The 14,227-nt window shown below is 44.2% G+C and overlaps 1 protein-coding gene across 4 annotated transcripts in view; it reads right to left on the reverse strand.

Moving 5' to 3' along the window:
• NSD2 (nuclear receptor binding SET domain protein 2) overlaps nt 1-14,227 on the reverse strand; it is a 1,742,450-nt gene that overhangs the window by 1,701,326 nt on the left and 26,897 nt on the right. The window contains exon 1 of one of the 4 annotated variants that reach the window (XM_069632134.1): nt 2,219-2,317. The exons of the other annotated variants lie outside the window; for them this stretch is intronic. The gene's annotated coding sequence lies outside the window, so the exon portion shown is untranslated. Of the gene's footprint in view, nt 1-2,218; nt 2,318-14,227 lie in introns of those variants that run through there. 4 annotated transcript variants of the gene reach the window in all.

Raw genomic sequence — 14,227 nt, forward strand, 5'->3', positions numbered from 1 at the left:
CTCTTAAGCCCTCTTCCTTGTCCCAGTACCTCCGGGATTCTGGGACTTTCAGTCCCCTTCAATAAAGTTAATTCTTCTGACATTGGAGTTCTTTTTACAGGTAGATTTAATTTCCCTGAACTATTTAAGAGAAGGACTGTTAGAATTAGTGGTTATAGAGGAAGGTCTTTCAATAAAAACATTTCCAGATTCCTGTAGATTACACCTTTTGAAGTAAGGAGGCTGTTTGATTTGGGCTACCCAAAAAGATCTTCCTTTGGTAAGGCGTGTTCCGTTTTTTAAGACTTCTGTCCACATTTTTTTAGTTTTAATATAGGAGTCAGGGACATTACTACGAAAATAAGAATGGCCTCTTTAGGTACATTGGGACAAGTCTTCCAATGAAAAGGAAAAATACTGTGCCTTATCCCACAGAATCTCCTCACCACCCTGGGCCAAGTCTCCTCTCATGTGATCCTCCCTCAGTAGACCACCCCCAGGATTGGGATCAGGAAGAGTCTGCCTTCCCTTGGCCTCCTGGGAGGAGACTTTAAGCAGGGTGTCAGTGAGTGATCAGTAGGATTCTTCACAGCTCTCTGCAAACAACCTCTTGTAAGAGCATATCAAACATTTAACCAAGACGTTCATCAATTCACTGGAGAAAAAAGGTCAAATGACTACATGCATGGCCCATGAGGCTTTTTTCGTCCTTGGATCAACTTTCTCTATGCAGGATCAGAACACGTCATATAACCTTAGCTGGTGTGCTGGCTGTACAACTATCTTCCAGAGTAGATCTGGAGATTCTTTCATATTTTGTCCCTCTGCTATGGAAGAATCTGCTTCTCCAACTTACAACCAAAAGGAAATTACCATTTAGGAGGCATCTTCAAAGATGGCTCACTAATTAGCACCCAAAGTATTTATCCTCAAAGCTTCAAGAAACCTGTGGCATATATTGCATAGCTATATTTATATAATGCATCCAGGGAAAATCCTTGGACCTTTATTTTATTTTCCATTCTGGCATACCTTGCTCTCACTGTTGTCCCCCTCTAACTACTCATTCACCATATCACTAAGCCCCTATCTGCCCTAGCTCCGATATTGACCACCAAATGTAAATTTAAGCCATAAGCCATCTTCCCCTAAACAGACTCGGACCTCCCACTAAGCTCTCCCTGCTCTACTTGCAAACTCTTCTTTGATGAATTCAACTCTGTACAATCAGTCCTTTAAAAGTTCATTAGTTTTCTCGCCCGTACCCTCAGCCATAGACACCATTAAACAGGGGATAACCATGCGTTCTAGTTTTTGCTGCTAGTGTAAAGCTCAATCCCCACTCTGCCAACAAAGTATGCTCTGATCCTAACCACTGCTCATTTATTTTTTTGAGCTCCTCACCCCACTGGCACCCACAAGCTATCCATGACCCTACACGCCAATGCTCAACCCCCTCCTCAAACAAGCACTGCTCTACATCCTCTTCACTGAGGACGGTCCCCTGCATCTGCCTCCCTCTACTCCGTACCCCTCTTCTCCCTCACTGAAATTCCATACACATTCTTTCTCGGTTAGCCCATCATGCGCACCCATTGTTCACTTTACATAAATGCTGGAGAACAGGAGTTACAGGTAAGTAAAGTATTCCTTCTCCAGCATTGGATGTCTCCGATACGCATATCCGTGCATAGAATCCAAAAACTGGGAGAAGAGTAAAGTTCAACAAATACCTTGTGGCATAGGTTTGTCAGGAACTGGGCGAACCCATGCAGTAACGACTGCTCCAAATAAATTCAATAAATGTATCAAGCTCAATATCTTTCATATATTACACAACATGTGCAGTAAAAAAAAAAACACAAACAAAAACAAAAGTCCTTTAATTGCCGACACAGGTATGATATTCAGTCCAATGCATTTCAGAGAGTGAAATCCATCCTCTGGGACGTTTCTGTTAGAATATTTATATAAATGTGGTTACATTGTGGAAATGAACATCCATTTACCATATTTTCCTTGTGTTCATTCAGACTTGCCTTTACCATGCCTGGTTATTTCAATACAGACTGCAGAGGATAATTAAAAATTAAAAAATAGTTTTGCAACATGTACAGATAGTTGAAATTTCTTTGGACATTAACAAAATGAAGAATTAAGTGCATACCCTGCCCACTATCCATATTTACAAGAGGATAAAGCTCCCCTACAGTTGAAAAGATGTCAAAGGACTATTTACCTAACTTTGATTGAAGCTATGAACGGAACTCCACATAGCTGCAGTGTAGATGTCCACCAGAGACACACAGGAGGAAGGCAGCAGTAGATTCGATAGCCCTCATGGAAAGCGCCGTAGGCTGACCTGGAAGCAGGCTGTCAGCAAGGAGATGGCAAAGGGGAAATGCAAGCAGATAGCCAAGTCTTAGACAGTGTTTTATATAATACCATCAATACTGGAGACCATTACTTAACAGACCGTGTCTTTATTAGATCTTATATCAACTGCCTTATCTACATTCCACATCCTCTAGCCCCTTCCTATCATTCCATCTGTGACCTATTAACAATCGCCGCCTTACTTATCATCAAGCTTATCACTAATATAAAACACTTAAGTACATTAACTACTGCTTATTTTCATCAACTGTGTATATAACATTGTTATTTTGTACTTACAGGTTGTTGAATTGACATCTACATTTGCTCAATTAGCCGGTTTACGCACCATTCGATGCAAAGACTTCTCACCTGTGTGGCTTGGGAATCAGATTCTGCACCACATTCTAAATTACCAGAATGTGACAAATCTGCTACGGAACCCAAACCACCACCATAATCACCACCCTCATGTCTAGTTGCGTCTGCACTATCTTGAAGATTTTCTGAGTTCACAGAGACATCATCCCTTATTGAAGTGTCTTCATCATCAGGACCATATCTTGTTTCACTCTCAGAATTACCATCCATGTCCTGGTTTGTATCGAGTCCAATTTAGAGCACACTCTTTGCCACACTAATACACTCTCCAACAATCTTAGCTTTTGTAATCAGTCCATTCTTTGATTTTTTTTTCTCCTGACTTCATCTCGCTTCCATATCTCTTCATCCTCTTCCAGAGTACAGTCATTAAATTGTGGGATACGAATTTGAGGCTTTAATCGGATCATTAGCTCAGCTGGCGAATACCCAGTCATCTCATGCGGAGTGTTCCGATAACTTGAAGCATTTGTGACACTGCTTGATTCATTGGCATGTTGTCCACTATAGTGCTCTGTCTTGTTCTTTTCAGACTGAGCATGAACCTTTCAACCATTCCATTAGCTTGTGGCCATAATGGAGTAATCTTCTGGTGTTTAAACCCTAAATATTCTGTGAATCTCTCAAACTGATGTCCTTGAAATGGGGATCCATTATCCGTCTTGACTGTTTTGGGAATTCCCCATTCGCTAAATACCTTATCTAGAACTGCAACCACATGATGAAAGGCCGTCGACATGACATGTTTTACCAAAGGAAACCGTGAATATTCATCCAGTATTACAAATAAATATCCCCCTTCTTCCAGAGGTCCATAAAAGTCCATAGATGCTCTACTCCAAGGTGCCTTCGGCAAGGGAACAATTTGAAGTGGACAAGCCTTGTTATCCGATGCAGACACCTGACACGCAAAACATTTCTTCACAATGTCTTCAACCAATCCGTCCATCCAAGGGAACCAGGTCTGATTCCTTAATATTTTCTTTGTATTTGTTATTCCTCTATGACCTTCATGTGCTAGCATCAGCAGCATTTTCCTTAAGCTTCTAGGTGCCACCAGTCTATTTCTCCTCAGAAGCATCTGTTGATGCCAATTCTCCGCCGATTCTCGCCAGTCTCTGCAACTCCTTCATATCTACTCCTCTTTCAACCTCTTGTTTTTTCGGCATCCTTTTCCACGGTCCAGTCATAGTCAAAACATATAGCTGCTTGAATCGACGGATCAACCTTGCTTTTTTCAGCAAACATTACTCTCGATATTGTTGGTGATAAGGCATTAGCAGATAAATATGACAATCTTCTGCTTCAACTTGCATTTTATCATTTTCTTTTGTTGGATGTCGAGATAAGTAGTCAGCTGGATTTGCCTCTTTCCCAGGTTTGTGTATGATAATCATATTCCTGCAGGCGTATTCCACACCTTTCGATCCGTGGCGGCATTTTAACCCTTGGATTTCCAAATAGCGATATCAGGGCCTGGTGATCTGTAATGATTGTGAACGGTCTTCCAATTATGAAATGATGGAATTTTTCACATGCCCATACAGCAGCTAAACTTTCTCTTTCTGCTTGTGAATATGCCTGTTCAATTTGTTCAAGGCCCCACTAGCATACATTGTAACATGCCTTCCATCTTCCTTTCCTGGTTCAGTTTGCGCCAGAATTGCTCCCAATCCCACAGGGCTTGCATCTATGGTGACTTCCATTTCCCATTCTGGGTTACAGTAAGCTAATTGTCGGCTATTAATAAGCTCCTTCTTTATCAACGCAAAACTGCTTTTGCATTTTTCATCCCATGAATGCAGTTTCCTTTTTCAATAGTTGTCGCAAAGGGTCTGTCAATGTTGCAAATTCAGGCACATAACGAGCACAATACCCTGTCATTCCCAAAAATGATCTTAATTCAGTTATATCCATCGGCGGTTTCAGATCAAGAATGGTGTTCACTTTGCTTGAATCTGCTCGTATTCCATTCTCAGAGAATATATGTCCAAAAAAACGCAGACTTTTTTTTGTTCACATCACATTTGGATCCATTTAAAGTCAGTCTACTATTTTGCAGAGCTGTACACACCTCTGTTTTTGAGTGGTACCATACACTAATATGTCATCGTTGTAATTAAATGCATTTTTTACAGGTGCAATGACCTTCCTTATTGCTTCTTGGAATATTTCCGCTGCCGATGATATTCCAAAACTCAGTCTTTTATATCTGTACAAACACTCATGAGTTGTAAATGCAGTTATATATCTGGACTCAGGATCAATTTCTAGCTGGTGGTATCCTTGATTTAAAATCAAGCTTTGTGAATCTAATTGCTCGATTCAATCTAATGATCATGTCTTCAATATTGGTCCCGGATGTCTTCTCTTTGTATGGCTACATTAGGGATGCTCTTGTCCACACAGACGGATGCGCCCATCAGCTTTTGGAACTACCACCAATGGTGACACCCATGGTGTGGGACCACTTTCTACCTTTTCAATTATATTGTTGTCAATGAGTTGCTTTAATTCCTTAGCTACCCTCTCCTGAAGATGGAACCCTATCCTCGTTGTTGGGGAACCGGCTGAATTTGCGAGTCAATATGGAGATGTATTGCATCACCTTTCAGTTTCCCTACTCCTTAAAGAGAAATTTCCAAAGTTTATTTAAAAGCATTTCTATGTTCATTGTGCTTTCTGTTATATTTTGTATTTCCTGTCTTTGTGGTGGAATACCCTTTATCATCTCAGATTTATTGTAGTTCACATTAATCATTTTCAGACCTGTTGCAGTTTTGCAGCTGATGAGACATCTTCCTTCCACAGGACTGTCTATAACAAATATTTCAATAGGCATGGGAGTATCTTTATGTATTAAATCACATGTGAATTTCCCTTTCACAGTCAATGGTTTTATAGCTCCCCATTGAAATATGTTAACTCTTGATGGTCTTAATGGGTATAACTGCTATTTTTGCATATATCTTGTTGCTCATTACATTTACCGTGGCTTCAGTGTCCAAGAAAGGTATGCTTTGATTTACTAAACTTACAGTTACCCTTATGGCTCTGTTTTCATCCGATGCTCTGTATATCAGTCTTACATACTCCTTGCTGTACATGTCATAATCCATGTATTTATTGCTCATGTCTATATTTGTGTCTCTTCTGTCCACTATTGGTGGAATTTCATAAGGATCATTATACATTTCTTTAGCACATTCTTCATTATTGTTAGTTTGTGACAAGAGCATTTGTTCAGATCTTGTTTGTGTGCTCTTCCCAATTTCCAGAGCATCCATCGTTCTCACAAATCCTGGTCGGAAGTTTGGTTGACTTGAATTTGTTCTCATATCGCCACCACCACCACCACCATTCAACCTTTCTAGGTTTGTTCTTGTATTGAATTGTCTTTGATTCTCATACCTTCGAATCGGGATCATTTGTCCACTTGACTTCTGCTGTGCAGGCGTCCATGATAATTTTTCTCTGCACATGTTTTGAAAGTGGTTTTCTTGACCACATCTTAGACACATATGGCCTAAAGCTGGATACTGGCCCTTGTGTGGGAATTCGAACCCACACCTGTAGCATTGTCTTTCTCCACTACTTCTATGATTGTTGTACCACTGGGAATCATTTGGAGCTCTTCTTTGCCATTGCGTGTTTTGTCTTTGACTTACGACAGCAATGGAGTCCAGTCCTTTGGGATTTTCTATATTAGCTGCCCGAGTATCTACTCTTTCATAGATTTGTACCAGTTCAAGTACCTCTTTCAATGGAAGGGACTTTTTAGTAGACGTTTCCTGAATTGTGAGGATAAGCAACCTTCAATAATCCTCAATCTAATTGCATCATCATTAAAATGCGAAAAGTCACAATACATCGTTTTCCGTTGCAGGCGTAGGGCAAATTGTGCAATGGTCTCATTAGGGCTTTGAGTGCATGGATTAAAAATGTAGCGCCCGTAGTCACTGTTGGGTGGTACAATGATCCTTGTATTTATTGCTGTTATGAGTAGTTGGAATGTTATGTTTTCCTCTGAAGGTATGGTTTTAATCACACTTTTCATTTCTCTTCCTACTAAGTTTGTCAAAATATCTAGCTTATTGACAGCATTTTGATTTCCTACTGCTCTCAAGAATTCTTCGAAATCATCTAGCCACTCCTGCCATCTCTGCACTGGATTGTCTTCGGGTTCTAAGTTGAAGGGAGTAGCTTTCCTTAAAAAATGTGTTGGGTCCGTTGATATAACTGGTGTTCCAGATGTAGCTTGTGCAGAGGCACTTGTGTCTCCACTTGCATTATCAGAAGACATCTTCTGTTATTATTCTTGTGCAATATTACATGTGTTGTATTTATCTTTTGATATTATCCTTTAGTGTTTCTCTTTTTATTTATTTTATTATTCTGCTTGTAGCTCTTTTACTTGATAAAAGATTGCTTGGTGTTATCATAAGTCATTGTATTATATTATTGCTCTGATTGACATGTTCCTTAGTATCGTTTCCTTTTCCCATAATGCGTTGCTGCGATTGCGTGCTCTCATTACATCAACTTCTTCCTTTATATACGCTTGGCGCCGGGTTGCTATAGCAACATTTCGACTGTATTCAAGATGGTGATTGCACGTTTATTTGGGTGCTTTCCTTTAATGCGCGCACGTAAATTCCTCTGGCGGTCGCGCTCTGCCTCGCGTTTACTGACTTCACGCTTTAGTTTGTCCTGATGTTTGCGCACTGCCTTGCGCGTCACGTATGTTGGTTTGAATTATTTAAATGATGCAGCACTTTTTTTTCTATGTTCGCTTCGATGCCACTCACTTTACAATTGCTTTCCCATTAAATATTGCTTTCGCTCCGACGCCGCTTATATGATCGCTTTCCCATTATATATAGCTTATTGATCGCACCCTACCATTCATGTGTGTTCTTCTGTTCCGTTCTTTTGGGCTCAGCTTTCTCTTGTCCGCATTTGATATCTTCTTGTCCTCTTACTGTTGCTTTATGTGTCTTCTATGCCACGTTTATCCTTGTCGCCATTGTTTTATCTTCATAATACCAACAATACTGGAGACCATTACTTAACAGACCGTGTCTTTATTATATCAACTGCCTTATCTACATTCCACATTCTCTAACCCCTTCCTATCATTCCATCTGTGACCTATTAACATTCTATATTTTTACACCCATTAACAATATAACAGACAGCCCTTTGTGGAATTTTGTCCCTCCTGGTATTGGTAAACCACTGAGGACTTCCGGAATGGCTTGGTACGGGAAGCATTCGCATGGCATCCAGAGAGTGATGTCGTCACAGGTTTCCCCCTTTCTCACCCGTTTGCGCTGCTTGATGGATTCCAATTGGAGACGGGTTCCCAAGTGCGTTCGCTGGGTGGATATCCTTTCCATTCCACCAGGTACTGGAGCTGACCACGTTTATATCTGGTAATATGGTGTTTAAGGACCCATTCTTGGTCTATGAATATTCCCATGGCCGCACAGTCCACCAACGCCAAAGTGGGGTAGGTGTTCTTCTTGGATGGCGATAGAAAGGCCTGTAGAATTACCAGATTGTTCTGTCCAGGAGAGTTCAAGGATGGTATAGATGTGGAGCCAACATCTCTCTCCCGAAACTGCGCTCCATCTAGGATCGGGAGCTGGCGTTTCCCGAACGCTGTGGAGGAGCTATAGGACACTCTCTCACTAAATGCTTGTCCAATGCGCAATACATGCATAAGCCGGTATGGATCCTTTGTAATCTTTCTTGGGGGGGATATTGGTCCACGGAAGGCCCCTAATTGCATGGGTTCAGGTTGGTTAATAGGGGCAGAACTGTCTTCGGATTTCATGGGGGTCTCTATGGGATTCCTCTAGAAGGATAACTTGTTTTTCTTTTTCTCTGCCTTCCTTTCCTGTATGCGAAAGTCAATCTGTAGAGCAAGATCCATAAGGGCCTGGTATGAACTTGGACGTGCCACCCTGGCCAGTTCATCCTTGATGTCTTCGTTCATCCCTCTTCGAAAGAGTGAAACAGGCTTCAGAGGACCAGTCTGCTTCTTTAGTCAATTGCTTAAATCGTGTAACATATGTGAGCATATCCTGGGAGCCCTGCTGGAAATCGAGAAGGCGCTCCTGGGCACTATAGACCTGATCTGGGCAGGCAGACATGGTCTTAATGAATCAGTCAATCATCCAGGAGGGCATCTCCGGCATGAACTAATGGTGTGGCCCAGATTAATGCATTCCCGGTAAGGTGTGAAATAATATAGCCCACTTTAGCCATGGGGGTGGAGAAGTAATAGGGCTTAAAAGTAAAGTGGACCAAACAGGAATCTAGGAATCCACAAAGGTTCTTTGCCAACCCATCATATTTGTCAACAATGCAGCCCAATAGTACGCTCTCCTTCGTGGCAGAATCGCGGGATAAAACTAACTGCTTTAGCGCTGGAATTCTCTGCCTTTAAGTTTTGTACTTCGGTTGATAGTTCCTGCATGCCGCGCATAAGATCCTGAACGGCCGCCTCCATGTCTGTATGGACTTCGGTCAGGTGTGTCTCAATCTGTCACAGGTTTCCCCCTTTCTCACCTGTTTTCGCTGCTTGATGGATTCAGCTGTAGAAGTTTTCTTCCTTATGGTTCGGGTCTTGTACAAGCCTGCTCGGCCGTTTTCGGCTACCAGTGTTCGTTCAACTTCTTGTCCAGGATCGATAGTAAACTCCAGGTAATCCAAGAAAAAAATAAAGGGAAGAAGCACTCGGAGGCGGATGCACGGATTCCGGGAGATGGTTGGGTAAATAGGAGAAGGGATAGAATGAAGCAAGGGTTCAGGAACCAGGAAGGCAACAAAGTTCTGTGAAAGTGAACTACGAGCACATGTCTAGTGTTAGACATTCCCTCAGGCATCCACACGAACATCAGAACACAGCTAGCATTCCCACAAAACCTCCCTCCTGTTCGCACACTACTCCCAGGTTAAGAGACCCACGTGATTTGGTTGCCCCGCAGGACCGATTGCGCCGTACCGGGTGTAATGTTCGAACCCGGTTGCAGCCTTTCCTGCACTGGCAGTTACCATGGAGAGCACACGCCAGAAGGATCGGCCGAACGCTTCCGCATCGCGCAGCTGTCCGCTCACGTGACCCATGGCGGCGTCCGTCACATGATGACAGAGCGCGTTACGTGACTAACAAGCGTCCTTTACAAAACGCTTGATGCGCAAAACAGTCACCGCTTCTCAGCTGTCTTGCGGACCCTTTTTGGCGCTACGTTTGGACTTGGCTTTTGTTGGTTTACCTTGACTTCGGATTACTCACCTGGACTCCCTCGGATTACCCTTTTGTCCTTCTGCTTGGAACTGCTTACTCGTCGCTGAACCTCGGACCGTCCTTCACTAGCATTTGGATTTACCCTTTGGAACTTTGTGTGTTTCCTCTACGTCCTTGTCTCTTGGGACTCGCGCTACGCATCCAGTCCTTGGCTCAGGTGGGCCGACCTGCTTTCACGTGCGACTCTGGTCCCTGTTGATCTGGGGGCTACCTTTCATCTGAGTCTCGAACCTCCTGCACCTAGGTCTCCCGTGTTTCCCTACCACCGGATAGGTAAGCTTTTCCAGACTTTGTGATTCGTGTTATACTGTCTTTGCCTGGTACTTAAGCTCGTTCTTTTTGCAGCAGCATCGGTGTTCTTGAGGTTCCGTGGATCTCCCACCTGTGGCCCCAAAGGTCGCACAGGGTGTTCCTCAGATTCCCCTGTGCGTCACTTGGGGACGGAGGTATCAACGGTCTACACGACACTCAAGTCAGAACATCTAGCCACAGCTAACAGTAGCATTGAGACACGCGGAAGCGCGGGATGTGGCTATTTTATCGAGCATGCTGCAATGAACGTGAAGGCTGGTAGGTAGCATTCAGTGTTTGCGGCCATGTTGGTAGTACAACAGAGTGCAAGCCCCGATGTGACAGGGACCAGGAGGCCCAGAAGGGGCATGTCCGATGGGTCATGACAGATGGGAGCGCTCAGCAACATGGAGGGAAAGCTGTAGACCACCAGCAGTACGAAAGGATCATTGACCTGAAACAATAAGGGCACTTTAGATCTGAAAGTAGGATTTGTTCTGAAGAGGACTTTGGATCTGGAAAACAAGAGAAGGCTGCATTGAGGACAGTGCCTGGATTTCGCCAACCCTCCTGGCCAAGGTGATGGCGACCAAGAAAGCAGTTTTCCAGGAAAGGAACTTGATGTTGGCCATATGCAGAGGCTCAACAGGGCGGCCTATAAACTTGAAGAGCAGCACATTTAGTTTCCAAGCTGGGGGTGGTGCGCACATTGGCAGGAGGGTACTGAAGAGGCTCTTGAGCTGGGGAGATTACAATAAAAGGCATAGCTGTGGTGCGCCCAATGGAATAACACGGCCAATTGAACTTTGACCGAGTCGTTGAGCAGGCCGCTATGCATTAAGGAGAGCAGGTATGGCAAAACCTGTAGCAGTCGGAAGTGGAGAGCATCCACTCTGATTAGTGCACAGTGTGAAACGTGTCCAATTACTGGTGTAGTAAGATATGCTTGCAGGTGCTAAGAGGCATCTCCAAGATGTGTCTGCATTCTTCTTGCGGCATGTCAATATGGCTTAACACTGGCAGAATCTTGATGTCTGTGCCTGCAGAAAGAGCCAGGAGTTACAGGAAACAAATATGTCTTGGCCAAGGGATCAGTGTGCACCACTGCAGTTTGCAGAATGCAGAACACTCTGTATGATCGGGAACAGGAAAAAAAAAACCATGAAGGCGGCCCCCAGGTTGTCCGATTGCAGGAATAGACTTGCGAATGCATGGCACTTCAAGTTGTCCATGGTGGCAAAGAGATCTATTTCCAGCGTCCACCACCTGAGAAATAGGTTTAGGATAGAACGTCATGCTAAGAGTGGAAACTCCTCCAGAGTTCCCTGCTGAGGGAATCCGACACCGAATTTTGAATACCTGGCAGGTGAAAAGGAGACAGGAACATCCTGTGTGAAATGGCTTTATTTGTACATTTATAGCAGCATACAAAGCCTGTGGGTATCTTGGCGCTAGTTACAGGTATTGGAAGGAGGTGGTCCAATTCCACCCTCCCCCTCACCATTCACGCAGTGAATAGATCACATATAGGCTAAGGGGAGAGGGGGGGGCGGGGCTACCACCCCCTCAGCTTTATGACATAACACTGAAATGTACCTGCATATCGTAAACCACAGACCTACAGTAAGACAGCATTTTGAACTATTGAACTAGGCCCGAAAATCTGTCTCTCTAGAAGTACAGCTCTCGCATTCCCAGCGCCTCGCACAGCCAGACCACACCCTCACCTCCCCCCTGCCCCTGTCAGCTCTGCGCGAGCCCTGTCTTCACTGTGGTCCAGCCATTCCTCATTACAATCCCATAGTATCATTTCCGAAAGAACGTGCTCTGCAAAGAGCGCGAGGCAGTGACCAGTCATAAATCCCAGAGCCCATTCATCTCCACTAAACTGCCGGTGTCCGTTCAACCCCCCCCCCCCACCCCGCCAGGCCAGAGCCCAACAGCCCTGACCCCCTCAGTTCCTTTTATGCTGATACCCATCTCTTACCCACCTGTATCTTGATCACTCCAGGACCCCTACCACAGCCCTAACCTCACGTAGCAGTCAGTGTATTACCAAAAAAGTAACACATGTCTACATATATCACTAGGACCCAAAAGGACAGATGGGAGATCAAAACCTCTAGTGTGGGCACCTGGGTGCGAAATCTGCAGTATCAAAGAATCCAGAGTGTAGAGGTTGGAATGTCGATATTGCGTATCTATCTCGAGTACCCCTCTTCATGCAAGACTATGTGTGCCATTATTTTTGCATTATCAGTTCCTATTGTCTAGTTAGAAATGTTCCTCCCTTGCTCTGACCTTCACACAGCGCAGATGAGCCCAGCTGACCCATATGTGCCAAGAGCGATAGCAAGACAGCAACCAATTAGAATCTTGTACCCCATGTAGTATCAACTGCTCTATAGGCCACCCACCAATCCGAGGACAGAATGAATACTGAATGTGTGTCATCAATGATGCTGTGTGTCTTCTTAATGTGCTGCCTGTGTATTGATTGGCAGAGCGCTTTTGGACAGCATAGTTCTTTGCTTGCTAACTTTATTCTATATAAAGTTTGTTATACATGCAATTCATCTCTTGGTCTCATTCCCCAACGGGCTGTGTACTTATTATTTGTTTTACTGGAATATAGCGTGTTTAAAAAGGGTGTGAGCCTTCACAGGCAAACAGACAAAAGTGAAGAAGTGGTGGGGAGGCAAGTTGAAAAGCAGAGTTTTTATATGCTTTCCGAAGACAATGTAGGAGGGTTCGCCTCTCAAGTGACGAGGAAGCTTGTTCCAAAGTGACGGTGCCCAGACTGGGAAGCTGAATCCCCCAGCTTTTGAGCACTTGAAACTTGGTACGACCAAGCAGTGTCTGTAGGCGGATGTTGTAGGTCTTTCTGAGATATGATTTTTGAGTTTGTCTGCGAGGTATCTGGGTGCTTCGTTCGAAATGCATTGCTGGGTAAGGGAGAGAATTTTGAAGTTGATTCTGTCCTTGACTGGGAGCCAGTGGGCTGCTTTTCTAGCATCAGATGTATGGTCCCTTTTGCCAATGTCAAGGGCAGCTCCAGGCACATTGTTTTGAGTTGTTTGTAGTTTGCAGAGATTCTTCTCAGAGGTGCCGCAGAGTAAGGAGTTGCAGTAGTCAAGTTATGAGCCTACCAGTGACCGTGCAACTTCTAGGTACTTCCGTGCCACTTGGTGGTACAGAGGAAGGGTTTGCTGGTGTTGATCAGTTTGATAGCATATGCCGATGCTTATGCAATGTGGCTGACCTGGCGAGTCATAGAGAGGAATGGACCCTAAACGTCTTGACAGAGGGGGCAACAGCTATCGTGATGCCGTCAACGATGAAGGATTTGCACTCCTGAGGTAGGTTCTTCAAGCGGGCAGCGGGTCCAACAAGTAAAAGTTCAGTTTTTTCATCATTGAGGCAGAGGCTGTGTGTAGCCATCCAAGAGTGGATGGTTTTGTATATTGTTGATTCAGAGCGTGTCTGTCTTGTGGTCACCGGAGATGCGGATAAGAATTTGGGTGTCATCAGCATAGCTTGAGTAAGATAGTCCCAGGGTGTCGAGGTGGTCAAACAGCGGCTTGGTGTACACATTGTACAAGGTGGGGCACACGCATGAGCCTTGGGTACGCCGCAAGAGTTGGGTGTGAGGGCAGCAGTGGGCTCCCCCATAAAAACTCTAGAGGATTTGTCCGACAGGAATGAGGCAATCCAATTGGTGGCTTCAGGTGAGAAGTAAGCAGCAGAGGTCAAGGCTTGGCAGAGGGTCTTGTTGTCTACGAGGATGAATGCTGCCAACAAGTCAAGGAGTAGGAGAGGGTGCCCATGTCATTGGCTGGTCAAGTTGTTTTTTTTAAGTCAGAGTGCGGTTTCAGTCCCATTTTA

The sequence above is a fragment of the Ambystoma mexicanum genome, chromosome 6q (genome assembly GCF_040938575.1).
Source record: "Ambystoma mexicanum isolate Mex_15411 chromosome 6q, UKY_AmexF1_1, whole genome shotgun sequence".
Taxonomy (NCBI): domain Eukaryota; kingdom Metazoa; phylum Chordata; class Amphibia; order Caudata; family Ambystomatidae; genus Ambystoma; species Ambystoma mexicanum.